Source organism: Ascaphus truei, chromosome 7 (genome assembly GCF_040206685.1).
Source record: "Ascaphus truei isolate aAscTru1 chromosome 7, aAscTru1.hap1, whole genome shotgun sequence".
In the NCBI taxonomy this organism is placed as follows: domain Eukaryota; kingdom Metazoa; phylum Chordata; class Amphibia; order Anura; family Ascaphidae; genus Ascaphus; species Ascaphus truei.
Genome location: NC_134489.1, coordinates 25,706,839 through 25,720,479, shown reverse-complemented (window position 1 = coordinate 25,720,479; position 13,641 = coordinate 25,706,839). Strand labels below are relative to the sequence as shown.

General features: G+C 48.7%; 7 non-coding genes and 1 pseudogene across 7 annotated transcripts; all 8 read right to left on the bottom strand.

Moving 5' to 3' along the window:
* Window positions 1–384: 384 nt before the first annotated feature.
* Window positions 385–575, bottom strand: LOC142500493 (U2 spliceosomal RNA). Its single transcript, XR_012803048.1, has one exon. It is a non-coding gene; the product is annotated as a U2 spliceosomal RNA (small nuclear RNA).
* An 823-nt stretch (window positions 576–1,398) lies between these two features.
* LOC142500492 (U2 spliceosomal RNA) lies at window positions 1,399–1,589 on the bottom strand. Its single transcript, XR_012803047.1, has one exon. It is a non-coding gene; the product is annotated as a U2 spliceosomal RNA (small nuclear RNA).
* An 823-nt stretch (window positions 1,590–2,412) lies between these two features.
* LOC142500491 (U2 spliceosomal RNA) lies at window positions 2,413–2,603 on the bottom strand. The gene has a single exon (XR_012803046.1). It is a non-coding gene; the product is annotated as a U2 spliceosomal RNA (small nuclear RNA).
* Window positions 2,604–3,426: 823 nt separating this feature from the next.
* On the bottom strand, window positions 3,427–3,617 carry LOC142500490 (U2 spliceosomal RNA). The gene has a single exon (XR_012803045.1). It is a non-coding gene; the product is annotated as a U2 spliceosomal RNA (small nuclear RNA).
* Window positions 3,618–4,440: 823 nt separating this feature from the next.
* LOC142500489 (U2 spliceosomal RNA) lies at window positions 4,441–4,631 on the bottom strand. The gene has a single exon (XR_012803044.1). It is a non-coding gene; the product is annotated as a U2 spliceosomal RNA (small nuclear RNA).
* Window positions 4,632–5,454: 823 nt separating this feature from the next.
* LOC142500147 (U2 spliceosomal RNA) lies at window positions 5,455–5,634 on the bottom strand (annotated as a pseudogene).
* Window positions 5,635–11,889: 6,255 nt separating this feature from the next.
* LOC142500488 (U2 spliceosomal RNA) lies at window positions 11,890–12,080 on the bottom strand. Its single transcript, XR_012803043.1, has one exon. It is a non-coding gene; the product is annotated as a U2 spliceosomal RNA (small nuclear RNA).
* An 823-nt stretch (window positions 12,081–12,903) lies between these two features.
* Window positions 12,904–13,094, bottom strand: LOC142500486 (U2 spliceosomal RNA). The gene has a single exon (XR_012803042.1). It is a non-coding gene; the product is annotated as a U2 spliceosomal RNA (small nuclear RNA).
* Between the last annotated feature and the right edge of the window lie 547 nt (window positions 13,095–13,641).

Genomic DNA, 13,641 nt, shown 5'->3' with positions numbered 1-13,641 from the left:
AGCCAGCCAGCCATTGTGACAAGAAGCCAGCAAGTCAAGGCATTTGCTGCTTGCTGCTTGCTGCTTGCTGCTGCAGTGTTTGCTATGCAGGCTATTTGGATACAGCTTCAACAGGAGTTTCTTAGGCATCTGCTCGTTCGGACTGAATTAGGCTAGGCAGCAGGCGGCACTCCTGCTCCATGCGAGGAGGAGCTGAAAAGAAAAGAAAGTAAGAAGCCACGCAAAAGAGCAAACAAGACACAGCAAAAAGAAGGAGGCTTTATTTTGTCGTCATTTCATCTTCTTCTTTCTTTGCAAAAGAAAGAGCCAAAAATGCATGTTTGTTTTTTTTCTGTCAGACAGTCATTTGTTTCTATTTTTTGATACAAGCCAAATATCCCCAAAGGGAAGTGCACCGGTCCTGGAGGTACTGCAATACCAGGTCAATGCGTGGAGTGGACAGAGCAAGCTCTTCTTCCATCTCCCTGTTCTAAAAATCCATTTAATATATGGTCCCCAGATAGGGGACGTATCAGATATTAAACTGATAAGAACAGATACTACACTTGATCTTAGCCAAAAGGCCGAGAAGCGATAACCAGAAATGGGCCCCCGCCTGAGCGCCGCCCGACGGCCAGGGGCGCTACGCTTTAGGGAGAAGGGCAGAGGGAGCCGCTGGCTGCCCGCTCGCCTCCTCCCCCAGCAGGCCTGCCTCCAGTCCCTCCGCTCCTCCCGACACAGCCCCGGGGAGTCTATGCAGCAGCGGCGGCGACGACGACGACGGATGCAAAAGCCAAAGACTTTCTATGGAGTAAAGAAAAGCAGCCGCACACACTGCTGGGGGGCCCGCATGGCCAGCAAACAGCCAAAAAGGCACATGCTTCCAGTTCTTTTTCCGGCACCAGGCTTCGTCTGCTTATTTGCATAGGAACCGCCCACTTTTTCTCTGCTAGCCGACTCGTCCGGGCTGCCATGAAACTCAGGCAGCAAGCATGCAAGCAGCCAGTGGCTGGGCTTTTCAGTTCAGGTCATTTCAGCCAGCCAGCCATTGTGACAAGAAGCCAGCAAGTCAAGGCATTTGCTGCTTGCTGCTTGCTGCTTGCTGCTGCAGTGTTTGCTATGCAGGCTATTTGGATACAGCTTCAACAGGAGTTTCTTAGGCATCTGCTCGTTCGGACTGAATTAGGCTAGGCAGCAGGCGGCACTCCTGCTCCATGCGAGGAGGAGCTGAAAAGAAAAGAAAGTAAGAAGCCACGCAAAAGAGCAAACAAGACACAGCAAAAAGAAGGAGGCTTTATTTTGTCGTCATTTCATCTTCTTCTTTCTTTGCAAAAGAAAGAGCCAAAAATGCATGTTTGTTTTTTTTCTGTCAGACAGTCATTTGTTTCTATTTTTTGATACAAGCCAAATATCCCCAAAGGGAAGTGCACCGGTCCTGGAGGTACTGCAATACCAGGTCAATGCGTGGAGTGGACAGAGCAAGCTCTTCTTCCATCTCCCTGTTCTAAAAATCCATTTAATATATGGTCCCCAGATAGGGGACGTATCAGATATTAAACTGATAAGAACAGATACTACACTTGATCTTAGCCAAAAGGCCGAGAAGCGATAACCAGAAATGGGCCCCCGCCTGAGCGCCGCCCGACGGCCAGGGGCGCTACGCTTTAGGGAGAAGGGCAGAGGGAGCCGCTGGCTGCCCGCTCGCCTCCTCCCCCAGCAGGCCTGCCTCCAGTCCCTCCGCTCCTCCCGACACAGCCCCGGGGAGTCTATGCAGCAGCGGCGGCGACGACGACGACGGATGCAAAAGCCAAAGACTTTCTATGGAGTAAAGAAAAGCAGCCGCACACACTGCTGGGGGGCCCGCATGGCCAGCAAACAGCCAAAAAGGCACATGCTTCCAGTTCTTTTTCCGGCACCAGGCTTCGTCTGCTTATTTGCATAGGAACCGCCCACTTTTTCTCTGCTAGCCGACTCGTCCGGGCTGCCATGAAACTCAGGCAGCAAGCATGCAAGCAGCCAGTGGCTGGGCTTTTCAGTTCAGGTCATTTCAGCCAGCCAGCCATTGTGACAAGAAGCCAGCAAGTCAAGGCATTTGCTGCTTGCTGCTTGCTGCTTGCTGCTGCAGTGTTTGCTATGCAGGCTATTTGGATACAGCTTCAACAGGAGTTTCTTAGGCATCTGCTCGTTCGGACTGAATTAGGCTAGGCAGCAGGCGGCACTCCTGCTCCATGCGAGGAGGAGCTGAAAAGAAAAGAAAGTAAGAAGCCACGCAAAAGAGCAAACAAGACACAGCAAAAAGAAGGAGGCTTTATTTTGTCGTCATTTCATCTTCTTCTTTCTTTGCAAAAGAAAGAGCCAAAAATGCATGTTTGTTTTTTTTCTGTCAGACAGTCATTTGTTTCTATTTTTTGATACAAGCCAAATATCCCCAAAGGGAAGTGCACCGGTCCTGGAGGTACTGCAATACCAGGTCAATGCGTGGAGTGGACAGAGCAAGCTCTTCTTCCATCTCCCTGTTCTAAAAATCCATTTAATATATGGTCCCCAGATAGGGGACGTATCAGATATTAAACTGATAAGAACAGATACTACACTTGATCTTAGCCAAAAGGCCGAGAAGCGATAACCAGAAATGGGCCCCCGCCTGAGCGCCGCCCGACGGCCAGGGGCGCTACGCTTTAGGGAGAAGGGCAGAGGGAGCCGCTGGCTGCCCGCTCGCCTCCTCCCCCAGCAGGCCTGCCTCCAGTCCCTCCGCTCCTCCCGACACAGCCCCGGGGAGTCTATGCAGCAGCGGCGGCGACGACGACGACGGATGCAAAAGCCAAAGACTTTCTATGGAGTAAAGAAAAGCAGCCGCACACACTGCTGGGGGGCCCGCATGGCCAGCAAACAGCCAAAAAGGCACATGCTTCCAGTTCTTTTTCCGGCACCAGGCTTCGTCTGCTTATTTGCATAGGAACCGCCCACTTTTTCTCTGCTAGCCGACTCGTCCGGGCTGCCATGAAACTCAGGCAGCAAGCATGCAAGCAGCCAGTGGCTGGGCTTTTCAGTTCAGGTCATTTCAGCCAGCCAGCCATTGTGACAAGAAGCCAGCAAGTCAAGGCATTTGCTGCTTGCTGCTTGCTGCTTGCTGCTGCAGTGTTTGCTATGCAGGCTATTTGGATACAGCTTCAACAGGAGTTTCTTAGGCATCTGCTCGTTCGGACTGAATTAGGCTAGGCAGCAGGCGGCACTCCTGCTCCATGCGAGGAGGAGCTGAAAAGAAAAGAAAGTAAGAAGCCACGCAAAAGAGCAAACAAGACACAGCAAAAAGAAGGAGGCTTTATTTTGTCGTCATTTCATCTTCTTCTTTCTTTGCAAAAGAAAGAGCCAAAAATGCATGTTTGTTTTTTTTCTGTCAGACAGTCATTTGTTTCTATTTTTTGATACAAGCCAAATATCCCCAAAGGGAAGTGCACCGGTCCTGGAGGTACTGCAATACCAGGTCAATGCGTGGAGTGGACAGAGCAAGCTCTTCTTCCATCTCCCTGTTCTAAAAATCCATTTAATATATGGTCCCCAGATAGGGGACGTATCAGATATTAAACTGATAAGAACAGATACTACACTTGATCTTAGCCAAAAGGCCGAGAAGCGATAACCAGAAATGGGCCCCCGCCTGAGCGCCGCCCGACGGCCAGGGGCGCTACGCTTTAGGGAGAAGGGCAGAGGGAGCCGCTGGCTGCCCGCTCGCCTCCTCCCCCAGCAGGCCTGCCTCCAGTCCCTCCGCTCCTCCCGACACAGCCCCGGGGAGTCTATGCAGCAGCGGCGGCGACGACGACGACGGATGCAAAAGCCAAAGACTTTCTATGGAGTAAAGAAAAGCAGCCGCACACACTGCTGGGGGGCCCGCATGGCCAGCAAACAGCCAAAAAGGCACATGCTTCCAGTTCTTTTTCCGGCACCAGGCTTCGTCTGCTTATTTGCATAGGAACCGCCCACTTTTTCTCTGCTAGCCGACTCGTCCGGGCTGCCATGAAACTCAGGCAGCAAGCATGCAAGCAGCCAGTGGCTGGGCTTTTCAGTTCAGGTCATTTCAGCCAGCCAGCCATTGTGACAAGAAGCCAGCAAGTCAAGGCATTTGCTGCTTGCTGCTTGCTGCTTGCTGCTGCAGTGTTTGCTATGCAGGCTATTTGGATACAGCTTCAACAGGAGTTTCTTAGGCATCTGCTCGTTCGGACTGAATTAGGCTAGGCAGCAGGCGGCACTCCTGCTCCATGCGAGGAGGAGCTGAAAAGAAAAGAAAGTAAGAAGCCACGCAAAAGAGCAAACAAGACACAGCAAAAAGAAGGAGGCTTTATTTTGTCGTCATTTCATCTTCTTCTTTCTTTGCAAAAGAAAGAGCCAAAAATGCATGTTTGTTTTTTTTCTGTCAGACAGTCATTTGTTTCTATTTTTTGATACAAGCCAAATATCCCCAAAGGGAAGTGCACCGGTCCTGGAGGTACTGCAATACCAGGTCAATGCGTGGAGTGGACAGAGCAAGCTCTTCTTCCATCTCCCTGTTCTAAAAATCCATTTAATATATGGTCCCCAGATAGGGGACGTATCAGATATTAAACTGATAAGAACAGATACTACACTTGATCTTAGCCAAAAGGCCGAGAAGCGATAACCAGAAATGGGCCCCCGCCTGAGCGCCGCCCGACGGCCAGGGGCGCTACGCTTTAGGGAGAAGGGCAGAGGGAGCCGCTGGCTGCCCGCTCGCCTCCTCCCCCAGCAGGCCTGCCTCCAGTCCCTCCGCTCCTCCCGACACAGCCCCGGGGAGTCTATGCAGCAGCGGCGGCGACGACGACGACGGATGCAAAAGCCAAAGACTTTCTATGGAGTAAAGAAAAGCAGCCGCACACACTGCTGGGGGGCCCGCATGGCCAGCAAACAGCCAAAAAGGCACATGCTTCCAGTTCTTTTTCCGGCACCAGGCTTCGTCTGCTTATTTGCATAGGAACCGCCCACTTTTTCTCTGCTAGCCGACTCGTCCGGGCTGCCATGAAACTCAGGCAGCAAGCATGCAAGCAGCCAGTGGCTGGGCTTTTCAGTTCAGGTCATTTCAGCCAGCCAGCCATTGTGACAAGAAGCCAGCAAGTCAAGGCATTTGCTGCTTGCTGCTTGCTGCTTGCTGCTGCAGTGTTTGCTATGCAGGCTATTTGGATACAGCTTCAACAGGAGTTTCTTAGGCATCTGCTCGTTCGGACTGAATTAGGCTAGGCAGCAGGCGGCACTCCTGCTCCATGCGAGGAGGAGCTGAAAAGAAAAGAAAGTAAGAAGCCACGCAAAAGAGCAAACAAGACACAGCAAAAAGAAGGAGGCTTTATTTTGTCGTCATTTCATCTTCTTCTTTCTTTGCAAAAGAAAGAGCCAAAAATGCATGTTTGTTTTTTTTCTGTCAGACAGTCATTTGTTTCTATTTTTTGATACAAGCCAAATATCCCCAAAGGGAAGTGCACCGGTCCTGGAGGTACTGCAATACCAGGTCAATGCGTGGAGTGGACAGAGCAAGCTCTTCTTCCATCTCCCTGTTCTAAAAATCCATTTAATATATGGTCCCCAGATAGGGGACGTATCAGATATTAAACTGATAAGAACAGATTTTTTTTTTTTTTGTTTTAAAGGTTTTTATTTCAACACATAAGAAAATTTTACAATGTTAACTTTTCGAAAAACAAAAAACCACCCTTACATTACAAAAACCCATCACATAACACAAACTACAATAACACTTTAAAGCATAACTTTCACTCCATCCCTTTATTCACTTAACATGCCTCACTTACACTTCCGCTTTTCTTCTCTTTCGCCCCTTCCCCTAACCACCTTCATTCAACCATCCATTCAATCTTATCTGTTTTCCTCCCTGGCCTCAACCAAGGAGAGGAGCACCGGCCCGCCTCTTCACTCCGAATACTCCACAAAAAGGGACCCAAAAAAACGCACTCCTCGTGCTTACCTAACTTCTCTATTTCCCCCTTTTACGGGGTACCATCATTTCCCTTTTTGTAAAACCCGTCGTCATATGTTAACCAATCCATACACATTACTCATCCATCCTCCCCCTACACACCCACCCATTCCCCTATCCCAAAAGTCACACATAATTCATTAAACATTACACGCATTTACTTAACTTAAAACCATTAACACCGTCAAAAAAAGGACAAGGTTCCCTCTTTCATCATTTTACCCAATTCCTGTCCTTCTGAACAGGACTACCTTTTTCCATTCCTTTTGACGCCAACTTCTTTCCTTCTCCTCACTTTTTCCCTTATCACACAAATAATATAAATACATTTTACTCATAATCAATCTCACACAGCTATCCACCTCTATTTCTTCTTTTTGAATTAACAACACATTCCTCACCTGCCACAACGCTTCTTTCACACAATTTATCATTCTCCAACATACGCTCTCTTTCTCCCTCTCCATCATTCCCAACCCATACATCATTCTTTCAAAACTCAACAATTGTACCTGCGCTATCAATTTAAACAGAGGACCCATCTTCCTCCACACTTTCCTAGCATACTCACAATTCCACAAAAGGTGGATCACCCCTTCTATTCCACCACATCCCTCCCTAGGACAGACTTCCGTTTTTGCAAGTCCTCTCTTTTTCTGGAGTTCCCTTACCGGCAAAACTCCCCATACAGCCATCCATGCTATATCTTTCTGCCTGTTTCCCAGGCTCCTATCACTAACGTTCTTCCACGCTTTTTCCATTTGTTTGCCACTCAAGTCTCCTTTTACTGCCATACTCTCCCTTGCTTTGACTATTCCCACAACCTTCTTCTCATCCTTCCACTGCTCCCATGATAACTCCTTCAATTTAAATTTATCAATGTATTCTCCTATCACTCTATAGAACCCCGGAGGCTTAAAGCACACCGGCCTTCTCAAATCTTGCCGTCTTTCCTTAAACCGATTCATAAGACTGCCTAAGAAAAATCTAGCATAACAACCACCTTTGCTATCACTTTCCGTTAGCTTGAAATAAAAACAAATATATTTAATAAAAATGAACAGTTCTACATCTAGAAAGCCTTTACCTCCTTTCTCCCTTGGCAAACAAATCTTTTGTCGACTAAGACTCTCATTTTTGGCTCCCCAAAAAAAGGTTGCCAACAACCTAGAGACTTTCCTCTGCCAGACCCCTGTAGGGGGAAATATCAAACCAATATACAAAATGATTGGGGCCAATACTGCCTTCACAATTAACGTTTTCCCTTCAAAAGTGAGTACTCTCTGCGACCAGAAATTAATTTTTCTTTCCATTTTTTCAACACTCCTAACCCAATTTTGTGTCCCTTCCAACTCTGTGTCAAACCAGATACCTAAAATTTCAATGTCTTCCTTAACTTCCTGAAGCCCTAAATCAGTCTCCTGACCTGCTTCTCCAAACCTCTTTACCCTAGATTTGTCCCAATTAACCTTCAGTGCAGAAGCCCCAGCGAAAATCCCAATTTGCCACATCGCTCTCCTAAGAGCTCTCTCACTCCTACAAATCACGGTTATATCGTCCATATAACCTAAAGTTTTTAACTGCCGCCCGCCACTTCCAGGCACGGTGATTCCTTCGACCACTTTGTCGTTTTCCAACATCCTTAAAAGCGGCTCTATTGCGCATATGAACATAATAGGAGACAGTGGACACCCCTGTCTGACCCCTGCCCGTATCTCTATTACCCCCGATGGGGAACCATTTATTAAAACTCTACTATTTGCACCTTCATATAATTTCCTTATCATTTCCACAAATTTCACCGGGACCCCTAACTTACCCAAAACTCTAAACACAAAATCCTGCGACAGTCTATCATATGCTTTTTCAAAATCTATCCCAGCCACTAACACACTTTGCTTCCTATCCAGACTATCCCTTAACCCATCTCTTAATAATGCCAAATTTTGCCCTATTTGCCGCCCAGGGACGGCACATACCTGCTCTTCTCCCACCATATTGCTCACTACCTCCCTCAATCTATTTGCTAACAATTTCGCTGAAATTTTATAATCAACGTTGAGTAACGTGATTGGTCTCCAGTTCTTTAAATCATCCTTCTCTCCTTTTTTAAAAATTAAGGTTATCAAACCTTCCTTCATTGATCCTCCTCCTTTTCCCTCTAACGCTGCTATACATACAGCTTTAAGGTCATCTTTTAATATCGTCCAAAAGGCCTGATAGAATTCGTACGGGAGTCCATCACTACCTGGCGTCTTGTTTTTCTTTCCTCCTTTCACCACTTCCTCCAACTCTATCTCATTAAAATCTCTGCCCAGCCATTCCTGGTCAGTTCTATCCAATTTTTTTAGTCCAATGTTTAGAACATCTTCCTCCAAGCTCTCATCCCTCCATTTCCGTGTATACAGTTTTTTATAAAAGTCTTCCACCACCTCACACATTCCTTTTTTATCCTTTACCTGCACCCCATCCGGATCTTTTACACATGCCATTCTCTCCTTTCTCCCAAACACTTTTTTAAAGAAAAAACTGGTACATTTCTCATCTGCCTCTAAATGTTCTACCTTGGCTTTAAATATTATTGCTTTCCCTTTCTTTTCCATATATTCTTTAATTTTTGCCCGTGCCTCCTCTATTTCGCCCTCCACTTTTCTCCCAAGATGCCTCATTCTATACAAGAAATGCAGTCTCAGCTGCCATTTCTCATACCCCTCCCTTTCCTTCCTTGTTTTTTCAATACCCCTTTTAATGAAAAACTTCTTAGTCTCTCCCTTCACCCATTCCCACCAATCCCCAACCTCTTCAAATCTGTTTTTCCCCCTTTTCAACCTCATATATTCCCATTCATACCTTTTCTTTATCCACTCATCCTCCAATAGTAGTACATTCATCTTCCATACATTCCTTACACACCCCTCCTCTTTCACCCCTTCCAACTCTACCTTCACTAACACATGATCAGAAAAATCCACTCTCTGATAATCTACCCCTCTTACTTTCAACCCCTCTGATAGCATACAGAGGTCAATCCTGGACTTTGCTGACCCTTTATCACTAAACCAGGTAAATCTTCTCTCACTTTTCCTCCCCCCCTTCCCACCCTCCACAAGGCGGAACTCCTGCATAATTTTCATCAAGAGCCTTCCTGTGGAATCCAGCTCCCCTTCTCCCTCCACCCCAACCCGGTCCCCTTTCGCAATTATACAATTAAAGTCACCTATTAACACCATAGGCTCTTTCCCTGGTAGAAACAACCTAAGTTTCTCAAACAATTCCAGCCTCTCCTTCCTCTTAGGCGGGGCATAAATATTTAGCAACCTAAACAAAAAATCATCCATTCTAACATTAACTAAAATTAACCGACCTGGTTCTATAGTAATAACTTTCCCAAAACACACCCTTGCATTTCTTGCCACCACCCCCACACCAGAATTTTTGTTGTCTGCACCCCCGGACCAAACTGCCGGGCCCCATTTCCAGTCCTTAGGTTTCAAAGGGTTCTCTAAACCGCATTCCTGAAGGCAAATAATGTCCGCCTCTTGCAGCCTTAGGTAATCGAAAATCGCCTCCCTCCTCGCAGCTGCTCTAATGCTGCGCACATTCAGAGAGAATAAACGAATCATCACAAACCGTTACCCCCCTTTTTTTTTTACAACCTCAGGACTCTGCCACTCTCCTCACCACCTCTACAGGCTCTGGGTTTGCCGGGCTAAAAGGGGCTTCTATAAAGCCTAAGTCCGAAGCAATTGAGAGAGTGTCCTCTATTATCTCCAGTCTCTGGCTCCCCAACTCAGAGATACTCTCGAAGGAGCCTATCTTCTGGGACGTTCCCACCAGGGAATCTTCGCTTTCGCTTACAGTCCATCCTTCCTGTACCAGACTTGGGCTACCAGGATCCTCGGGCTTTGTTTTTTGGGGACCCGCTTCCATTCCTTTATTGGACAGCTTACGCTTTCTCTTTGTCTGGGTCTCCATTGCTTCTACCTCAGGGTCACTCAATCCTGCTTCAATTCCTTGTAGCTCCACCCAGGCGTCCAACTCTTCAATGCCAGTTACTTCCGGGTTTTCAGGGTACTCCACTCCTTCCCCTTCTGCAACCATCTCCAGCTCTTCTTCTTTTGGAGGTTCCTCCTCCCGGGGCCCGCCCTGAGGGGTATCCCTCTCTACAGGGGGGGTCATCTCTTCCACCACTGGGGCTACAGCGGGGCTCCTCACCATCTGAGCATACGTGCGTTTAGGACACCTTCGTGACAAATGATCCGTCTCCCCGCATAGGTCACATTTCTTGGGTACCCCACACTGTGCTGCCCTATGGCCTTCTTCCCCACAGTTCCTGCAGCAGGGGCCTTCCGACCCACAGTTCTCTTGGGTGTGCCCAAATTTTTGACATTTTCGGCAGTACTCCGGCTGACCCAAAAAGTGGAGGTAACCCCGATTCCCTCCAATGCTGAAATTGGCCGGTGGATACAGAACCCCACTTGTGTTGCTATGATCTTCTTTGAACCTAACCCAAAAACGTCTCTTCCCATTATATATGCCATATGGATTATTCAGTTTAGTACACTTGCTCACTTGTGTGCAGTATCTCTGCAGAAACAGTCTTATATCATCTGAGTCTACATGAGGGTTAAACATATGAACAGTCACTGCAATCTCCTGCAACATATAGAGGGGAATTACCTTTATTCCTTGCATTGCTGCTTTTCCAGCTTCTTCTCTTGCTTTCTCTGTTAGCCGCAAACAAACCTCAGGGTGGTAAAAGGTAATATCGTATAACCCCGCTCTTTGGGAATCCTGAAGGCAAAAAATTGATTCGAGATCCACCTCCAACGTTTTCTCCAACACCTCCTTCACAATGTGCGAGAGACCCCACCTCCTCCGGGCAACTTCATCCAACTGCATACGAACTGTATTTTCCATGCGCGCTCCAGCCGCCATGATCTCTTCCTCCTTCGCTTAACGCGGCTTCCTAATAGCAGCAGGTGGCTTTAGTCCCCTAGGGGACGATGCCACAAGGCCAAGAAGCCGGGTCTCGCAAGCCTGCCCCTGACCCAGACACTTGATCTGAGCCAAAAGGCCGAGAAGCGATAACCAGAAATGGGCCCCCGCCTGAGCGCCGCCCGACGGCCAGGGGCGCTACGCTTTAGGGAGAAGGGCAGAGGGAGCCGCTGGCTGCCCGCTCGCCTCCTCCCCCAGCAGGCCTGCCTCCAGTCCCTCCGCTCCTCCCGACACAGCCCCGGGGAGTCTATGCAGCAGCGGCGGCGACGACGACGACGGATGCAAAAGCCAAAGACTTTCTATGGAGTAAAGAAAAGCAGCCGCACACACTGCTGGGGGGCCCGCATGGCCAGCAAACAGCCAAAAAGGCACATGCTTCCAGTTCTTTTTCCGGCACCAGGCTTCGTCTGCTTATTTGCATAGGAACCGCCCACTTTTTCTCTGCTAGCCGACTCGTCCGGGCTGCCATGAAACTCAGGCAGCAAGCATGCAAGCAGCCAGTGGCTGGGCTTTTCAGTTCAGGTCATTTCAGCCAGCCAGCCATTGTGACAAGAAGCCAGCAAGTCAAGGCATTTGCTGCTTGCTGCTTGCTGCTTGCTGCTGCAGTGTTTGCTATGCAGGCTATTTGGATACAGCTTCAACAGGAGTTTCTTAGGCATCTGCTCGTTCGGACTGAATTAGGCTAGGCAGCAGGCGGCACTCCTGCTCCATGCGAGGAGGAGCTGAAAAGAAAAGAAAGTAAGAAGCCACGCAAAAGAGCAAACAAGACACAGCAAAAAGAAGGAGGCTTTATTTTGTCGTCATTTCATCTTCTTCTTTCTTTGCAAAAGAAAGAGCCAAAAATGCATGTTTGTTTTTTTTCTGTCAGACAGTCATTTGTTTCTATTTTTTGATACAAGCCAAATATCCCCAAAGGGAAGTGCACCGGTCCTGGAGGTACTGCAATACCAGGTCAATGCGTGGAGTGGACAGAGCAAGCTCTTCTTCCATCTCCCTGTTCTAAAAATCCATTTAATATATGGTCCCCAGATAGGGGACGTATCAGATATTAAACTGATAAGAACAGATACTACACTTGATCTTAGCCAAAAGGCCGAGAAGCGATAACCAGAAATGGGCCCCCGCCTGAGCGCCGCCCGACGGCCAGGGGCGCTACGCTTTAGGGAGAAGGGCAGAGGGAGCCGCTGGCTGCCCGCTCGCCTCCTCCCCCAGCAGGCCTGCCTCCAGTCCCTCCGCTCCTCCCGACACAGCCCCGGGGAGTCTATGCAGCAGCGGCGGCGACGACGACGACGGATGCAAAAGCCAAAGACTTTCTATGGAGTAAAGAAAAGCAGCCGCACACACTGCTGGGGGGCCCGCATGGCCAGCAAACAGCCAAAAAGGCACATGCTTCCAGTTCTTTTTCCGGCACCAGGCTTCGTCTGCTTATTTGCATAGGAACCGCCCACTTTTTCTCTGCTAGCCGACTCGTCCGGGCTGCCATGAAACTCAGGCAGCAAGCATGCAAGCAGCCAGTGGCTGGGCTTTTCAGTTCAGGTCATTTCAGCCAGCCAGCCATTGTGACAAGAAGCCAGCAAGTCAAGGCATTTGCTGCTTGCTGCTTGCTGCTTGCTGCTGCAGTGTTTGCTATGCAGGCTATTTGGATACAGCTTCAACAGGAGTTTCTTAGGCATCTGCTCGTTCGGACTGAATTAGGCTAGGCAGCAGGCGGCACTCCTGCTCCATGCGAGGAGGAGCTGAAAAGAAAAGAAAGTAAGAAGCCACGCAAAAGAGCAAACAAGACACAGCAAAAAGAAGGAGGCTTTATTTTGTCGTCATTTCATCTTCTTCTTTCTTTGCAAAAGAAAGAGCCAAAAATGCATGTTTGTTTTTTTTCTGTCAGACAGTCATTTGTTTCTATTTTTTGATACAAGCCAAATATCCCCAAAGGGAAGTGCACCGGTCCTGGAGGTACTGCAATACCAGGTCAATGCGTGGAGTGGACAGAGCAAGCTCTTCTTCCATCTCCCTGTTCTAAAAATCCATTTAATATATGGTCCCCAGATAGGGGACGTATCAGATATTAAACTGATAAGAACAGATACTACACTTGATCTTAGCCAAAAGGCCGAGAAGCGATAACCAGAAATGGGCCCCCGCCTGAGCGCCGCCCGACGGCCAGGGGCGCTACGCTTTAGGGAGAAGGGCAGAGGGAGCCGCTGGCTGCCCGCTCGCCTCCTCCCCCAGCAGGCCTGCCTCCAGTCCCTCCGCTCCTCCCGACACAGCCCCGGGGAGTCTATGCAGCAGCGGCGGCGACGACGACGACGGATGCAAAAGCCAAAGACTTTCTATGGAGTAAAGAAAAGCAGCCGCACACACTGCTGGGGGGCCCGCATGGCCAGCAAACAGCCAAAAAGGCACATGCTTCCAGTTCTTTTTCCGGCACCAGGCTTCGTCTGCTTATTTGCATAGGAACCGCCCACTTTTTCTCTGCTAGCCGACTCGTCCGGGCTGCCATGAAACTCAGGCAGCAAGCATGCAAGCAGCCAGTGGCTGGGCTTTTCAGTTCAGGTCATTTCAGCCAGCCAGCCATTGTGACAAGAAGCCAGCAAGTCAAGGCATTTGCTGCTTGCTGCTTGCTGCTTGCTGCTGCAGTGTTTGCTATGCAGGCTATTTGGATACAGCTT